The sequence below is a fragment of the Thamnophis sirtalis genome, unplaced genomic scaffold, assembly GCF_051295495.1.
Source record: "Thamnophis sirtalis isolate CommonGarterSnake01/CBP01778 unplaced genomic scaffold, rThaSir2_p1.2 scaffold_11, whole genome shotgun sequence".
Taxonomy (NCBI): Eukaryota; Metazoa; Chordata; class Lepidosauria; order Squamata; family Natricidae; genus Thamnophis; species Thamnophis sirtalis.
The window spans coordinates 19,610,549-19,626,419 of record NW_028261391.1 but is presented as its reverse complement, the minus strand read 5'-3'; the positions used below and the strand labels follow the sequence as shown (position 1 = coordinate 19,626,419).

General features: G+C 38.7%; 1 long non-coding RNA gene across 2 annotated transcripts; it reads left to right on the top strand.

Moving 5' to 3' along the window:
* Positions 1-713: 713 nt before the first annotated feature.
* Positions 714-15,631, top strand: LOC148043548 (uncharacterized). 2 transcript variants are annotated; one of them, XR_015697991.1, is made up of 4 exons: positions 714-2,338; positions 3,591-3,645; positions 4,561-4,657; positions 15,515-15,631. It is a non-coding gene; the product is annotated as an uncharacterized LOC148043548 (long non-coding RNA). The 2 variants fall into 2 exon arrangements; XR_015697992.1 differs by having other exon boundaries at positions 4,536-4,657.
* Positions 15,632-15,871: the final 240 nt, after the last annotated feature.

Genomic DNA, 15,871 nt, shown 5'->3' with positions numbered 1-15,871 from the left:
AAATATCCACTTACTGTCCTTCCCATGTTCAGATTTTTTTAAAAAATCTGGAAGATACAGAATCTAAGACTTTAGTGATGACAATGTTATGCTGTTTTGGGTCTGCTGTAAAGAGAAACCATACAGACAAAACTGGGAAATTTACTTGCCCAATTTTGTCTATGGAGTTTCTCAGTCATCCAGTTGTCCAGTTTTTCAAGAGGCAACTGTACGTTCTGGTTTTTCTTTGAAGATGTTTTGCTTCTCATTCAAGTTTGAGGACGCTTCTTGGATGGGAAATGAAATGTCTTCAAGGAAAAAACAGAAAGTCCAGTTGCCTCTTGGAAAAGAACCATTGGGGCTTGCCCAATTTTGCTCTGGTTTTTCAAATTAGCAGCGTTCCACATGATCAAAGTTTGGAAATTTCTCATTTTCCCATTTAATTGACTGGCATTCTGCAGCAGAATCATACCTTTCACTATGGAACTTCTAATGTAGATAGATAGATAGATAGATAGATAGATAGATAGATAGATAGATGGATGGATGGATGGATGGATGGATGGATGGATGGATGGATGGATGGATGGATGGATGGATGGATGGATGGATGGATGATGGATGGATGGATGGATGGATGGATGGCCGGATGGATCCATCCATCCATCCATCCATCCATCCATCCATCCATCCAGGAAGGGAGGGGGGGAGGAAGGGAGAGTGAGAGAGAATGGCAGTCAGTTAATGGAAGCATTTTGATACAGCTAATGCTTACTTATAAATATCACTTAATCTCTGGTTGGGCTTAATTTGTAGCGAATGTCAAAAATAAATTGGCATTCAGATAAAGTTACAAAATCTGTCCTGAAATTTCTTAAAATATATGCTGCTTTATAGGTTGGTCACAAAAATACTACATGATCTGGCTGATATTTCAAGAGAACTAAAGGAGATTAATATTCATTCTTCCAGGACACATTCATTGAGAGAGACTAATAAAATTTACAAGTACGATGAGCCTTGTACCACATCTGGGAATTTGGGAGTGGGTTTGGAAGAATGAGAATCTCACCCTGAGAGTCAGCTTGCATCGAAAGTATGATATTTACTCTACATGCTCCAGGGCTGCTTAGTGGTGGGTGGGTTCCACCTCTTGTTGCTTGCTCGCTGAAAGCATTTTGGTAAAAATGGATATTGGAATGCTTTCTTATTTATTGCAGACTTTATGGAACATATGGAAACTCTTCTTTGTCCTCTACACTTTGCAATCCATACACCTTCGTGCCTCCCATTTAAAACATGTTCCTGTTTCTTTTTAAACATCTTACAGGTTTAACGTCTCATTTGAGACAAGCTCAACTACTGGTGACTTCATGGATCCATCCAAGTCCTCTTCTTGGCAGTGACAGAGGAATGGTTTGCTTCCAGAATGGTTTTGTTTTGTTTTAATTTTCCCCAGCCTACAGTGCTGTCTTTCCTTGGAAGTCTCAGACATCATACTGCTTACTTTCAAGCCCAGACAAAGTCTAAAAGCTCTCTATAGATGGACATTAGTGCAGAGGGAATATATAGTGTTGGCATACATGCCTGATGTTTTTTTGTTTGTTTTTTCCAGGAACACCTGCTCACCATCACAATAAAGCACCACCCAGCAGGATTTGGATGCGTGTGTATTTTTATCGATGCATCTTTTTAAATCAAAATATGTTTGCAAATTTCAGAAATTAACCAAGGTCATTTGATCAATGTAACAGGAGCTTTGTCTGAAAACAATTAAATACTGATTATTAGCAGTCTGATGCTAATAAATAAAACTTAAGAGTCAGAAGTAAAGTGATAAAAAAAAATCTCCAACATTTATACAGTATCTACAGACCTATCTGGAACTATTGAAATTGGATTTCATTCCTGTTTGAAAGTACTGGTATTGAACTATTGGGAAACTTTTCTCTAAACTAAATTACAATAATTTAATATGCTTTAAAATATATTTTCTTAAAGCCTCACTTGAGAAATCTGGTAGAGCAAAAGGTATGTCCAAATACACTGATTACTGGTTTGCTTCAAAGTTCTACTTATAACCTTAAAACCTCACCATTTATTGAAATTATTTATAGGATTTGTGTTTATATTTGTATAGCCTTTTCAGAAAAAAATAAAAGGTATATTTATCAATGGAAGGAACCTTCTTTTTGTTAACTTTACTATTCTCTTGGCAGCCTGGAAGAGTGAAGGTAGAAGGACTATGAGCCACAATGGCACAGTGGTTAGAGTGCAGTACTGCAAGCTACTTCTGCTAACTGATTGCTGCCTGCAATTTGGCAGTTCAAATCCCACCAGGCTTAAGGGTAAAATGAAGGTAAAAAAGGGTAAAATTGTTGGGGGAAATATGCTGACTCTGTAAACTGTTTAGAGAGGGCTATAAAGCACTGTGGGGCTTCGTTGGTTCCTGGGAAAACGTGATTCTCTGGTTGTGGCCTGCGTTTCTCTGCACATCCAGGGTTTCTCAGGCATTGTGTTGTCTGAAGCCCCATTCTGGGCTCAGCAGTCTTTCTGCAATTCCTTCGCTTTGCGGAGAGGGGGAAGCAGTGAGGAGTTGGACTGCCTGAGCTAAGGGTCCATTGGATCTTGAGACTTGATTTTTGAGCAGTCCCAATCCATTCCACTCTTTCCTTTCCCTTTCTGTCCTTCTTCTAACTTCCTTTCCTTTTCTTTTTCCTTTCCTTTCTCTTTTTCTTTCTCCTTTCCTTTCCTTTTTCCTTTCCTTCTTTCCCATTTCTTTTCCTTTTTCCTTTCTTTTCTCTTTTCCCTTCCTTTCTCCTTCCCTTTCCTTTTCCTTTCCTTCTTTTCCATTTCCTTTCCTTTCTCTTTTCCTTTCCTTTCCTTTCCTTATTTCCTTTTCCATTCTTTTTTCTTTTCCCTTCCCTTCCCTTTCCCTCCCTTCTTCATCCTTTCCTCTCTTCTTTCCCATTTCCTTTCCTTTTTCCTTTCCTTCTTTTCCATTTCCTTTCCTTTCCCTTCCCCTTCCTTCCCTACCTTCCTTCCTGGGGATCTGAGGGAGGGGGGGACCCTTTTCCTCCTTGCCCCCTCCCCAACATCTGCTCTGATGGCAATTGTGGCTAAAAAAATTCAGGTGCTCTGGCATGAAAATGTGACACTCAAACACTATAGTTTTCCACACACACTGAAAAAAAAAAAGAGGGAACATTGGTTGTGACAATATCAGTCTTCTAGATAGGAGGTATGTTAGGCTTTAAAAGCACAAAAAGGGATCTATTGAATTCTTCATTCACTCATGATTCTCTTTAGAATAACATTTCAGTAAAACAAATGCATTAAGAGCATGACAGCTATAACACACCAAACAAAAATACAGGCTAACTACTGTAAATATGTTTTGAGTCCCCATATTACTTATTCTTAAACTGTTGACTGCTTTGCTTCCTCCTTGCATTACATTATTGATAACTGTGTGATACTTTAATCCAAATCCAAATTAAAATGGGAACACAATGGGGTGAAAATAATACTTTCTAATTTCACTACTGATGGATTTCACTGTTTGATTGATACATAACCTAGCATTTTATCTCAATGCTCCCTTATCCCAGACTGAAACAATACCCAGAAGATCTCAAATCAAGATTCACAACTGAATAGTGAAGGGTAGGCAACTTTTGAATACTATTTTTGGAATGACAAATGCCATAGTACTAGTGATTCATTAGTTGCTATCTTCCAACATTGGCTATACCTTTGTAGTATATTAAAATGTTAAAAATGATAATTGCATTGCTAAGATGATTCTGCCAGGATTAGAGTATCTAATAAATGAAATGCTCGTAAGTAAGGCATTGAGTATAAGCAAAAGAAAGACACAGTATTATAATGGTTAAATTGAAATAAACATGTAAACGTACACTCACTTATACAGAAATAGGATATAAGAGGAATTGGCCTTTACTTTTAATTATTAAAAACAGGAAAAGAAGCTTGGTGCTTTGAATTTTCCACTAAAGTTAAAGCATGCCTATTGAAAGAACTCAGGATAGATTAATTATGTGCAAATCAAACAGATTCAGGCCCTAAAGGCCCCTAAATCTATGGTTATGTTTTAGATTTTTTTCCCCATACTTGACAGTGAAAGCATCACTGAGCATTTGTCATGCAATTTAAATCCCTGCAGAGTTGTTGTTAATGCTGAAAAAAAATAGTTAAACACAATTATTACCAAGATAGGTGGCACATTAGTAATGCAGTGGAGTGAACATGCACTAAATTATGTTTGTTGAATCCAACATCACTGGACAGATGCAGATTTGCAGGGCAAAAGATGTTTTGAAGTCTGTGTTGTTCAAATTCAACTGCCATGCATGTAACAGTTGTTAGAAATGTCTTAAACTAAAGCAACTATCCTTTTAATGAATTTGCATGGCTGTCTTTCGGCATGTGTTTCCAGGAAAGATACATGTTTAGTAGAAGGTGTTTCTGACAGTGCTTTATGAACGAACATGCTCCAAGTCATATATAATCATTCAAATTCCAAATCCTTACAGAGTTTTAATGCCCTGATTCATGCAGGGACAGAACAGAAGGCAGATCCAAAGCAGACAGATTCATCACTAAGAGGAATTCCATCTGTTAGCAATACTCCTGACTTTTACAGATCCATTAGAAGGTTGGTACAAAGCACCTGTGTACGGTGTAGATGCAATGTATTTACCACAGTAACCTGTAACTTCCTTAATAATCCTTATTTGTCTTTTCTGTCCTTACAAATTTGTGTTCAGACGTTTTTTTTTAATGGAGGTGATTTTACTCAAATGTTGTTTAATTGTTTAGTTGCTTCTGACTCTTTGAAAACCAATGTACATATTTTTAATCAAAACTGGAACTTCTTTTTTTGAGTTCTCATAAGTTTATACCTGTTCAACCAGCAATGATAAAATCTATTACATGTTGGTTTCAACTGTCTTCAGTTTTTTCCAAACATCAGCACCTTCTCCAATGATTCTAATTTTTGCATTATGTTTTCCAAATTATCTAAGCTTTAGCTTCACTATTATACACTTGTAGAGAGTACACTAGTTTTATATCAGCTAGCACTAAATGAATTGTTCTTGTAATTAAAGGAATTATCAACAGTATTCTTCCACAACAATTTTAAAGTCACTGTTTTTTATTTTCTGAGCCTTTCTGATGCTCCAACTTTTACGACATATTATCAGGTCTGGAAGCCATCTTTTACATTGTGCCTTCAGGCCTGCCACATTTTCTACTGTGGGAAAATGAGAGAGGGGATTATACAGAGTGTGGTTGATATATAGTCAAAATAACATTCGTTTCTCAGAGAGTGAAGGACATCTTGCCCTGCAGCTGTGATGATGTAACAGGGAGACATCTTCAGTTTTGGATGGTACCTTATTAAATCATGTGATGGACATGTGGGTGGTGGGCAGGGAGTTGAACTTTCTTTTGGGTGGGGAAAACCTGGAAACTTTCAGATTCGGGTTTTCCAGATGTGCCAACATGACATCTCTAATAAAATGGAACTTTGAGGAAAGTCAAGCCTTGGAGTCTTCTTTCATTGAGGGTATTACTTGGAACCCTGACAAATATGTTTCAACTAGGAAAGAAAAGAAAAATGTTCATGGCAATAAGTATTTGCCATCAGTGTGATGTTCACACTGTTTCTTGAGTATGATTTATTTAGTTCGTTAGTTCTCTCATCTTTGTCACATCTTAACAACAAAACTAGACAGTCTCATACAATTTAATGTGGAGTAATTTCAATAAAGGAATGGTGGATTGCATGCTATCCCATCCTGTGTCTCTCAGTATTTCCCAGAAGGAAAAAAAACAACAACCACCAATTAACCTCTGGACATGTGTTACAACAAAATTGGGAGTTCTAGATTTATGTTTTGTTATTTATTTAATCTTAGCTTGCATTAATTACTGTATGCATCTTCTGATAGGAAATATGCAGGAACCATTACCTAAGCAAAGGGGAATGAAATGTTCTTTAAACTCTGGGAAAAAGGTAATATTTAGAACTGGCTCATACAGACATCTCCCTGATTCACTGGATATTAGAAAGTGATACAATCAGACTAGCAAGATTCTATTATTGTAGTCAATCTCAATAAAGTGTAATTCTAAATTCCCCAGGAGATGATTTCCTAGTCTTTGAGGTGGATCAAAATGAACTGGAGTATGGAAATAGCCTTGAAGAAGGAATGCAAGAAACTGTACAAAAAAGGAAGGTGGAGTGGGAAAGAAATTCAAGCTAATCCTACCTTTAATCTACCTTTAATCTATATGCAATAAGAATCAGAGAGACTATGCAGAGGGAAACGCTGACGGACTTTCAGGATTTTGTTCTTAAACCTTGTAACAATAAGGCAGAATTCCAGTAGTCCTCACCCTGCCCCCTCCTTACTTCAAAGTGCTAAAGCAGAATTGGAAATTCCAATCCTATTGGAAACAAGCTCAATGAATAGTTAGAGCGTCTTATTATTATAGAAATACTATGTATTATTGTTAATACTTAAGAGCAAGAGGTTAATGTATTTCATATTTTTACCTCTACTGAAGAAAGCTGGAAGTGATTCTTTGTCTATTCTTTTTCTATACATTGATTGATTGATTGGTTGGTTGGTTGATTTAATTGGCCGCCCATCTTACTGCAGATTTGAATTTGACTTTTATCTGACCTTCTCACCCTCTCCCCTCCCCTCTCTTCTTTATAACTTATTTATTAAAACACAATAAGGTTTTTTTTAAGGGAACAAGCTGAAGAGAACAGGATTAAGATGCTTCCAATCAGGGGAAAATGGAATAGAATGCTATCCCTTATTTTTTTTCTTCACCCCCATAATTGCCCATAATTGTCTCTAGGAAAACAGGTTCAAAGAATTCCAGAATATATGGTATATATTAAAGAATGCTTTTAATATACACCCTTGTATGAATTGGACTATGTGGATTATCTTTATTAAGGTGTTTGTTACTATGGAGAAATCTTCAACAGGTTTCAGTGGGACATAATAATGTTTTATCTCTCAAACTGGGCTCCATTAGGCATGAAATTTTATCTTATTTATTACATGTATATGTTAACCATCTCACTGTTGGAGTGACTTTGGTGAATATAAATGAGTATTATCCACTAGAGTCTATTATATTATGTTCAATAATTCAAAGTGTTGTAGAAAAGACGGGACACAAAAGCCAGCTCTTCAGAGAAGGAAATGTTTATTGCGCAGGTTCAGAAAGAATGGTCTGAACAATAAGTGAAAGTCGGGAAATTCCTTATATAGTTTATCGCTTTCAGCTAAAGCCATATGTTAGTTTTGGAAACACCCCTCAAGATTTGCCCTTGAGCTGCAGCAATATTATGTCTACAGGAAGTCATAATACATAGGTCAGCCAACAGACAGACATAGCATCAGGGGTGGGTTTCTCGCCCCGTTCCAACCGGTTCGGTTGGAACGAGGCCGGCGGCGTCCGCGCGCATGCGTAGTAGCATCTGTGCGATGCTCCAGCTGCTCCTGGAGGATCGCGCAGGCACTGTATGCATCCTGCGCATGCGTGGAAGCGCAGAATTCGGCAAAACCAGGTAAGGAGTGGGCGCGGGCGCGCGCGCGGGGGGGGGGCTTTGCCGTTCCCAGAAGTTACTTACTTCCGGGTTCGGCGACCAACCGGATCGCGGGGACCGCCGCGAACCGGTTGAAACCCACCCCTGCATAGCATGTATTTTGAGGAACTAACAATATGTGTCTACCAAACAGATTTACAGTCAAGCCAGCAAATAGGCTGAAATAGATGCTTCGCTTCAGCATATTTCATGTGCAGACTTGCTTCTAACTGCACCATGGCCTAAAAGCAAACCTTGCAATTTCTATATGAACAGTTAAAGCTTAATATCATGAAACCCTAGTTTGGTTCAGGCTTGAGGCCTACCTTGGTTCAGCCCGCCACCTTAAAAGGAAAAATATGCATCTGGGGATTATGTATTCCAAAAAGAAAGTACATTTGGCAACTTATAGATATGAAGGGTTACCCTTAGAAAGAAGACTTATATGCAAAATATTTTAAAAAGTAAATTGCAAAAAAACCCTCTATGTAGAAATTCAGTTATTCTACTGCTTTTATTCTTAAAGCATTGGAATGAAATAATAAGTATAGATGTAACAAACTCAATATAGACCAGATTTAGGCAGTTTTGCACATTCCTGTTGCTATGAGTTGCTAATGAAAACACTATGAGGATGCCTCATAGTCAGAAGCTCTTGCAAAGGGTAAAATGGCAATGACACAAACAAAAAACCATAAGGTACTTATGTTTGGAGGAATATTTAAAATATATTCATACAAAGGAAATCAAAGGAAATTGATTTAAATCATTTTTACCTTCATAATTTCATTAGTACTACTGATGTGTATTTCAACGGAAACATGTGGTATCTTTTCTTGGGTCTAACTTTCCAAACAAATCAGGAACATGGTTTGTCTTTATTTCTTTTATCAGGAAAGGTTAATAATTAGGTAGCAAATTCTGATTTTTTTAAAAAAATAATATATTTCTTAAGGTGATAGGTGGGAAAAGGGGGTTAAAAATGTTCCAAAAGTAGTATACAAAGATAGGATGATTTGGAGGTCCTGAGCTGTTCATTATTTATGATATTCAGAAGAAATATTATATAGGATTTTATTTATCTACATCATAAAATGTACTGCAGCCCACAAGTGATATTACATGTGACTTTAGAACAACCTGAAAAAGGTTGCCATGCTGATCAATAATAAATATGTTTGTTCAGAATTCTGACTATCAACAGCATCCATTTCTATCTCTGTCTCTCTCTCCCTCTCCCTCTCCCTCTCTCTCTCATCTATTTATCTATGAGATTTAAGAATAGTCCATCTCTCTCATGCACTCTGTGTAGGGTACAATAAAGTATATGGAACAGGGACATTCAAAAATTGAGTATTAGGAACTCATGCCCGTCTATTATTAATCTTAAGGTACAATGTTAATAAACACTGATATACTACCATCTTAGGTGGACTTTGTAACTACTGATAGGTCATCCTCAAAAGAGTTTATCTAATATTTATGTAACATCATCTCTGTTGGTAGTCATTCTGGCAGCCGGCAACAATAAGTTCCATAGGTTAATTAAGAATTGTGATACAAAATATCTTTTTCATTTGTCTTTCATTCACTGCATATAAATTTCCAGTTCATAGCTCAGGTTTTGTTCAAAGAGAAATGTCTATGAATAAATAACAATGACCAAGGGGAAGTGTTGCAGATGCAGTCAAGTGATGATTAACAAGTAAGATTGGCTGGAAATTCTGGCTTTAAAGTCTCAATGCATCAGGAGGGTCTTTGAATGGGGGGAAGATACATTGATGAATTGGCTTAAGAAATATAAATGTCTGCAATTATGAAAGAGACACCATTGACTGACTTAATTGTTTGATCCAAACTGAAAATGCCAGATGGAAGAAGTTATTATAATAGCCATGGAAAACATTCTCTAGGAAATTTTCACTTTCTTTCTGGAGTCTCCAAAGATTTATTTTGGACCAATACAAAATAGAAGCCTAAAGGTACTGATCTCGCTAAAATGAAAGAGAAAGAAAAAAAAGTTATTTCAGGTGATTTAAATATCTGGATATTCCCTGGATTTTGAAATGTGAAACTGTTTAGTTAACATATCAGATAGCTCTTATATGGGAGATGATTTAGCATCCACTGAGCCAGTGATTTGTTTGTTTGTTTGTTTTTGAAAAAGAATGCATTTTTCTTTGTGCTTTGAGGAGTTTTTCCCTTCCTCCCTTCCTTTCTTCCGTCCCTCCCTCCTTTCCTTCCTTCCTTCTTCCCAGCTACTATCCCCGACTTAGCTTGTTGAAATTCTGCATGGAGAAAGTCACTGGGAAAGCTAGCAGGATGTTGCAAGTCCAAGGCCAGCAAGCAGATTAAATGGGAAAGGGAATAAGAGATTGTGAAACTGACTAGGAAATTGTCATGCAACATTGAACATGTGACTATAGCAACAGCCCAGCAGCCAAGCAGCAACTGGCAGCACTGAAAAACCACATCGTTCCCAAATTTTATTCTTCCAGGAGTCATGTGTCCCAGATTTGGACACATTCTTAAGTTAGCTCATTTAAGGTATATTAATTCAAAAACTGTTGCCCTATGATGTCCCATTTCACCCAGTTAGAGATCAAGAATTTCAGTAGTAATGTAAAGTTAAAGGTTCCCCTCGCACTTATGTGTGAGTCATTTCCAACTCTAGGGAGTAGTGCTCATCTCCTTTTCAAAGCCGAAGAGCCAGTGTTTTTTGAAGACATCTCCATGGTCATGTGGCCAGCATGACTAAAAGCCAAAGGTGCACAGAACACTGTTACCTACCCAGCAAAAGTGGTTCCTGTTTTTCTACTTGCATTTTTACATGCTTTCGAACTGCTAGGTTGGCAGAAGCGGGAACAAGTAATGGGAACGCACTCTACTATGTAGTGCTAGGGATTCAAACCACTGAACTGCCTACCTTTCAGATCAACAAGCTCAGCATCTTACCCACTGAGCCATCACATTCCTCTTCAGTAGTGTATACATATATTATATATCTTATCTATGTCCAGAATCTATCAAATAAAACAACAGCTAAAGTGCCTTTTATGCAACTGAAGGGTTTAGACCAGAAGTGGTATTCTGTAGGTTCTGACCAGTTCTCTAGAACCGGTAGTGGAAATTTTGAGTAGTGTGGAGAAATGGTAACTACCACCTTTGACTGGCCCAGCCTCCATCTATTCTCAGTCCCAGCTGATTGGGAGAAAATGGGAATTTTGCAGTAACCTTCCCCTCGAGTGGAGAGGGAATAGAGATTTTACAGGATCCTTCCTCTGCCACACCCACCAAGCCATGCCCACGATGCCACACCAGAGAAACACATGGGAAAATCCAAATAGTTAAAATTCCACTTAGGGTTAGGGTCAGCTCTCCATGAATTCGCAGAGCAAAACGGACATCACCATTGATTGGGAGCCAGTCGGTATGGTTAGCAGGGGGCAAGCTGTTTGAGCCGGTTTATGTACATTTCCTGGCAAAATACGTGGTAAAATCCCATTGGGGAAAATTCCACATAGGGTTAGGGTTGGCTCTCCATGAATTTGCAAAGCACCATTGGATTCGGAGCCTGTCGGTATGGTTAGGAGTTGCACACCTTTCAAGCCGGCCTTATGTACATTTCCTGGCAAAATACATGGGAAAATCCCACTGGAGAAAATTCTATTTCAAGTTAGGGTTAGCTCTCCATGAAATTGCAGAGGAAAAGGAACCTTAACCTTAAGTGGAATTTTCCCCAATGGGATTTTCCCAAATATTTTGCCAGGAAATGTACATAAGGCCAACTCAAAAGGTATGCCCCCTCCTCATCACACCGACAGGGTTTGAATCCAATGGCGATATCCATTTTGCTCTGCAAATTCATGGAGAGCTAACCCTAACTCTAAGTGGAATTTTCCCCAATGGGATTTTCCCATGTATTTTGCCAGGAAATTTACATAAGCCTAGCTGGAAAGGCATGCCCTTTCCTAACCATACTGATGGGCTCTGAATCCAATTGCAATGACAGTTTTGGTCTGTGAATTCATGGAGAGCGAACCCTAACCCTAAGTGGAATTTCCCCCCAAAACTCTCCATGAAATCGCAAAGGAAAAGTAACATCTCCATTGGATTCGGAACCTGTCGGTATGGTCAGAAGGGGGCACTCTTTTCGAGTCGGCTTTATGTACTTTCCTTGCCAAAATATTTGGGAAAATCCCATTGGGGAAAATTCCACTTAGGGTTAGAGTGAGCTTTCCATGAATTCACAGAGCAAAACCGACATTGCCATTGGATTTAGAGCCTGTTGGTATGGTTAGGAGTGGACATGCCTTTCGAGCTGGCCTTGTGTATATTTCCTGGCATAATACATGGGAATATCCCATTGGGGAAAATTCCACTTAGGGTTACTGTTGACTTTCCATGAATTTGCAGAGCAAAACCAACATTGCCATTGGATTCAGAGCCCGTAGGTATAGTTAGGAGGGGGCATGCCTTTTGAGTCAGTCTTATGTACATTTCCTGGCACAATACATGGGGAAATCCCATTGGGGAAAATTCTACTTAGGGTTAGGGGTGGCTCTCCATGAATTCGTAGAGCAAAACTGACATTGCCATTGGATTCAGAAACAGTTGGTATGGATAGGAGGGGGCACGCCTTTAGAGCCGGCATTGTGTATATTTCCTGACATAATACATGGGAATATCCCATTGGGGAAAATTCCACGTAGGGTTACAGTTGGCTCTCCATGAATTTGCAGAGCAAAACTGACATTGACATTGGATTCAGAGACCATCAGTGTAGTTAGAAGGAGGCACGCCTTTCGAGCCAGCCTTATGAACATTTCCTGGCAAAATATATGGGAAAATCCAATTGTGGAAAATAGTACTTAAGGTTAAAGTTGGCTCTCCATGAATTCACCGAGCAAAACCAACTTTGCCATGGGATTCAGAGCCTGTTGGTATGATTAGGAGGGGCACGCCTTTCGTGTCAGCCTTATGTATATTTCCTGGCAAAATACATGGGAAAATCCCACTGGAGAAAAAATTCTTCCTAGAGTTATGTGTCCCAGATTTGGACACATTCTTAAGTTAGCCCATTTAAGGTACATTAATTCAAAAACTGTTGCCCTGTGATGCCCCATTTCAATTAGTTAGAGGTCAAGAGTTTTAGTCATATATTATATGTAATACTTATTACCTATGTCCAGAATCTATCAAATAAGATAATAGCTAAAGTGCCTCTGATGCAACCAAAGGAATTAGCCTCTGGTCATTCAGAATGTTTTAATTGTAGATATCTTCACTGTTGCAAACTGGGAAAATCAAATTCAATCTGGAGTCAGTACAAATCTTATAACAGTCATTATAATGATGCAGGAGGGGGTGCACAGGTAAACCCACCAGTGGCTGGCCAGGTTAGGTGGTCTTAATAGAATGGACCTTATAAATTCATATTAGCTTGGCTTTTCATTCTAGTGCCCTGGAGTTCCAAAGTTGACTTTTAGCTGGAGTGAACTTTCTCTCCAACTTCCTCATAAGTATTAAAAATAGGGCTGAACAGTGTGGCAAGACCCTGTAAAGGAGGGGCACAGGAAGCCAGGCGTGGGTGAGAGAGAGAACAGAGGTAAAAACTGCTGACAGCTTAAGACATTATAGGAACTTCTCTTTTTTGTATTTTTCCTATGTACTTCTCTGTAACATTCCAAATGAACTTCTCCTTTTTGAAATGTCATGCTTGTCTCGTGTATGGAAACGCCTTGAGAATGCACAGTGTGGAACACGGCATAAAAGTAGCATCCTGGGCAGAGCCCAGGCAGTTCAGATTTTGGTGTGTGAACACGCTGAACTTGATGCATCAAATAAACCTGTTTCTCTCACCTTCGTGGTATCGAGACCTGGTCTTTCGTAAGTAGATTACAAACCTCAATCTGCTGCAACATTTTGATACAGTAAATAGTTTGCAGTTATAATTCTGGCTTCCACACAAATTTTGCAATCAATCTTTTTGCCATCTATTTTTTCAAATAGAATATTCATTAATAGTGCCTGTTAATGACTGCCATTATTAAAACCCAGTCTATGGACCAATACATTTCAAAATTTCTCACTGCATGCAATCTAGAAATGAAACAGATTTTTTACTATATGTTGTTCCAAGAATTTCTTATGACTACAAGATAAATGAACAATAACTTTCCAATGTAGTCCATGAAAGATAACATTTCACTACATTTCCATTCCACACACTGGTAGCTGATAAAATATTAGCTCAATGATATTTATGCAAATCAGATAAATTAAAGTTACCTCGCCTGAATAGTTATCTCAGTGTAACTAAAGAAAACCTTGGCGAGGTACCATAAAAACCAACAAACAAAAAAAGATAACTTTTGCTCCTCATGTCTATGAGCTCACTAGTCCTGTGGATGACCTTTTCTCCACTTTGGTTTAACATTTGACATTGGTTTTTCTAGTATGATTAAATAATTCTAAAGCTATGCCAGGTGTGATTTATAAATTTCTAACCTTTGTTAGCTTCTGGGAAGAGGCTTCATGGTATCCTAAGCATAACAACTGGATTCTGTAATTGCTTTGTACCAGAAAGTATCAACCTTGTTAAATCTCAAGACCATATTTTGTCACAATATTCTAAAATTTGGTTACCATGTTACAACAACTATGTAGAGACTCTTGAAAGAGTCCAGAAAAGAGCAACAAAGCGATTAGAAGTCTGGAGGCTAAAACATATGAAGAATGCAGGAATTGTGTTTGTCTAGACTATTGAAAGGAAGAACTAGTGGGTGATATGATAGCAGTGTTTCAATATTTGTGGTGCTAATACAAAGAAGATGGGTTCAACCTATTTTCCAAGCACCAGAAGGCAAGGCAAGAAACAATGGATGGAAATTAATGAAGGAGATCAGCAACCTAGAACTATGAAGAAATTTCCTAACAGTGAGAATGTCTGGGTTCTGAGTAATGGCCCAGATGAAATCAAAACTTCAAGGCCAGAGGCTTCCTCAAAGTATAGATTTATTAGGCATGTCATATTGGCAAACTGGTGAAAACCTGACTCTGAAGCTCCCCAGGTTTTCTCCACCCAATTCAAAATCCAAAGTTCTTCCCTCCATTACATACAACCATCACATGCCCTAATCAGGTCACAGTCCCACACCCAGATGACTCTCCTCTGTGTCCCACCAGGTGCTAGTGAGAATGTCCTTGGCTCCCAGAGAAAGAATGCTATGTTTCCCCAGCTTCTGTACTCCCTTTCTCACACCTGTACCCAGCCTCGCTGTGGCAACCCTGAAGACATTGTTGGAAGTAATGTCCTTCTGGGTTCAGTTCCAAGTAGGGAGAAAGACACTGGAAACATGGTGGCTATTTGGAAGGATGGTTTTAATGGTGGACAGGACCACATGGTTTGAGGTCCTGGGGAAAAAGATGATCACATGCTTTGAAGATCTTGAAGAAAAAAGGGAAATGATGCTGAGAGTGCCCTGGTTATATGGCCTCAATAGGCCCCACCCCAGAGCTTCCCTTCCTGTGCAAGAAATGCACTCTGACTGGAGAAAGACTCCCAGGAGGTGGGAGTCAGACTCCCAGGAGGTGGAAGGGTCTTAAACTAACTTTGTTGGCTGGCTGTCTTTTGAGTCCCAAGCTTGGTTGTGCTGTTGCTGGGTGATGATGTAATGAAAGGGCTTTGGGATTCCTATTATGGCTATCTGAAGTAGGTAGATCTTTGTTATGTAGAATAGACTGGCTCAGGCCTTAATGGTCCATTGACAAAGGTGGGGGGGCAGGAAGCTGTAGGGAGCAGCTTTGTTTTAAAAACATGTTTCTCCTTTTCTCATCCAGGGATATATAATATTCTGCCTTTTTAATATTTCCTAAAATATTTCATTTTTCTAGGAGAGAGGTGGGTGCTAACTTCCTACAGCATTCCAAGATGGCTCCAAGGTTGACAGAGAACAATTAACCAGTGGAATGACTTGCCTTCAGAGGTTGTGGGTGCCCCATCACTGGAGAAAGGACAGCCACTTGTCTGGAGTGGTATATTTTCTCCTGCTTGAACAGAGGGTTGGACCAGAAGACCTCCAAACTCCTTTCTAACTCTGATATTGTTATTCTATTAAGACTATTTTCCCCGCTATGTATTCAAAATCAACTATGATATATATGTATGTATGTATGTATGCATGCATGCATGCATGCATGTATGTGTGTGTGTGTGATATACACACACACACACACACACACACACACACA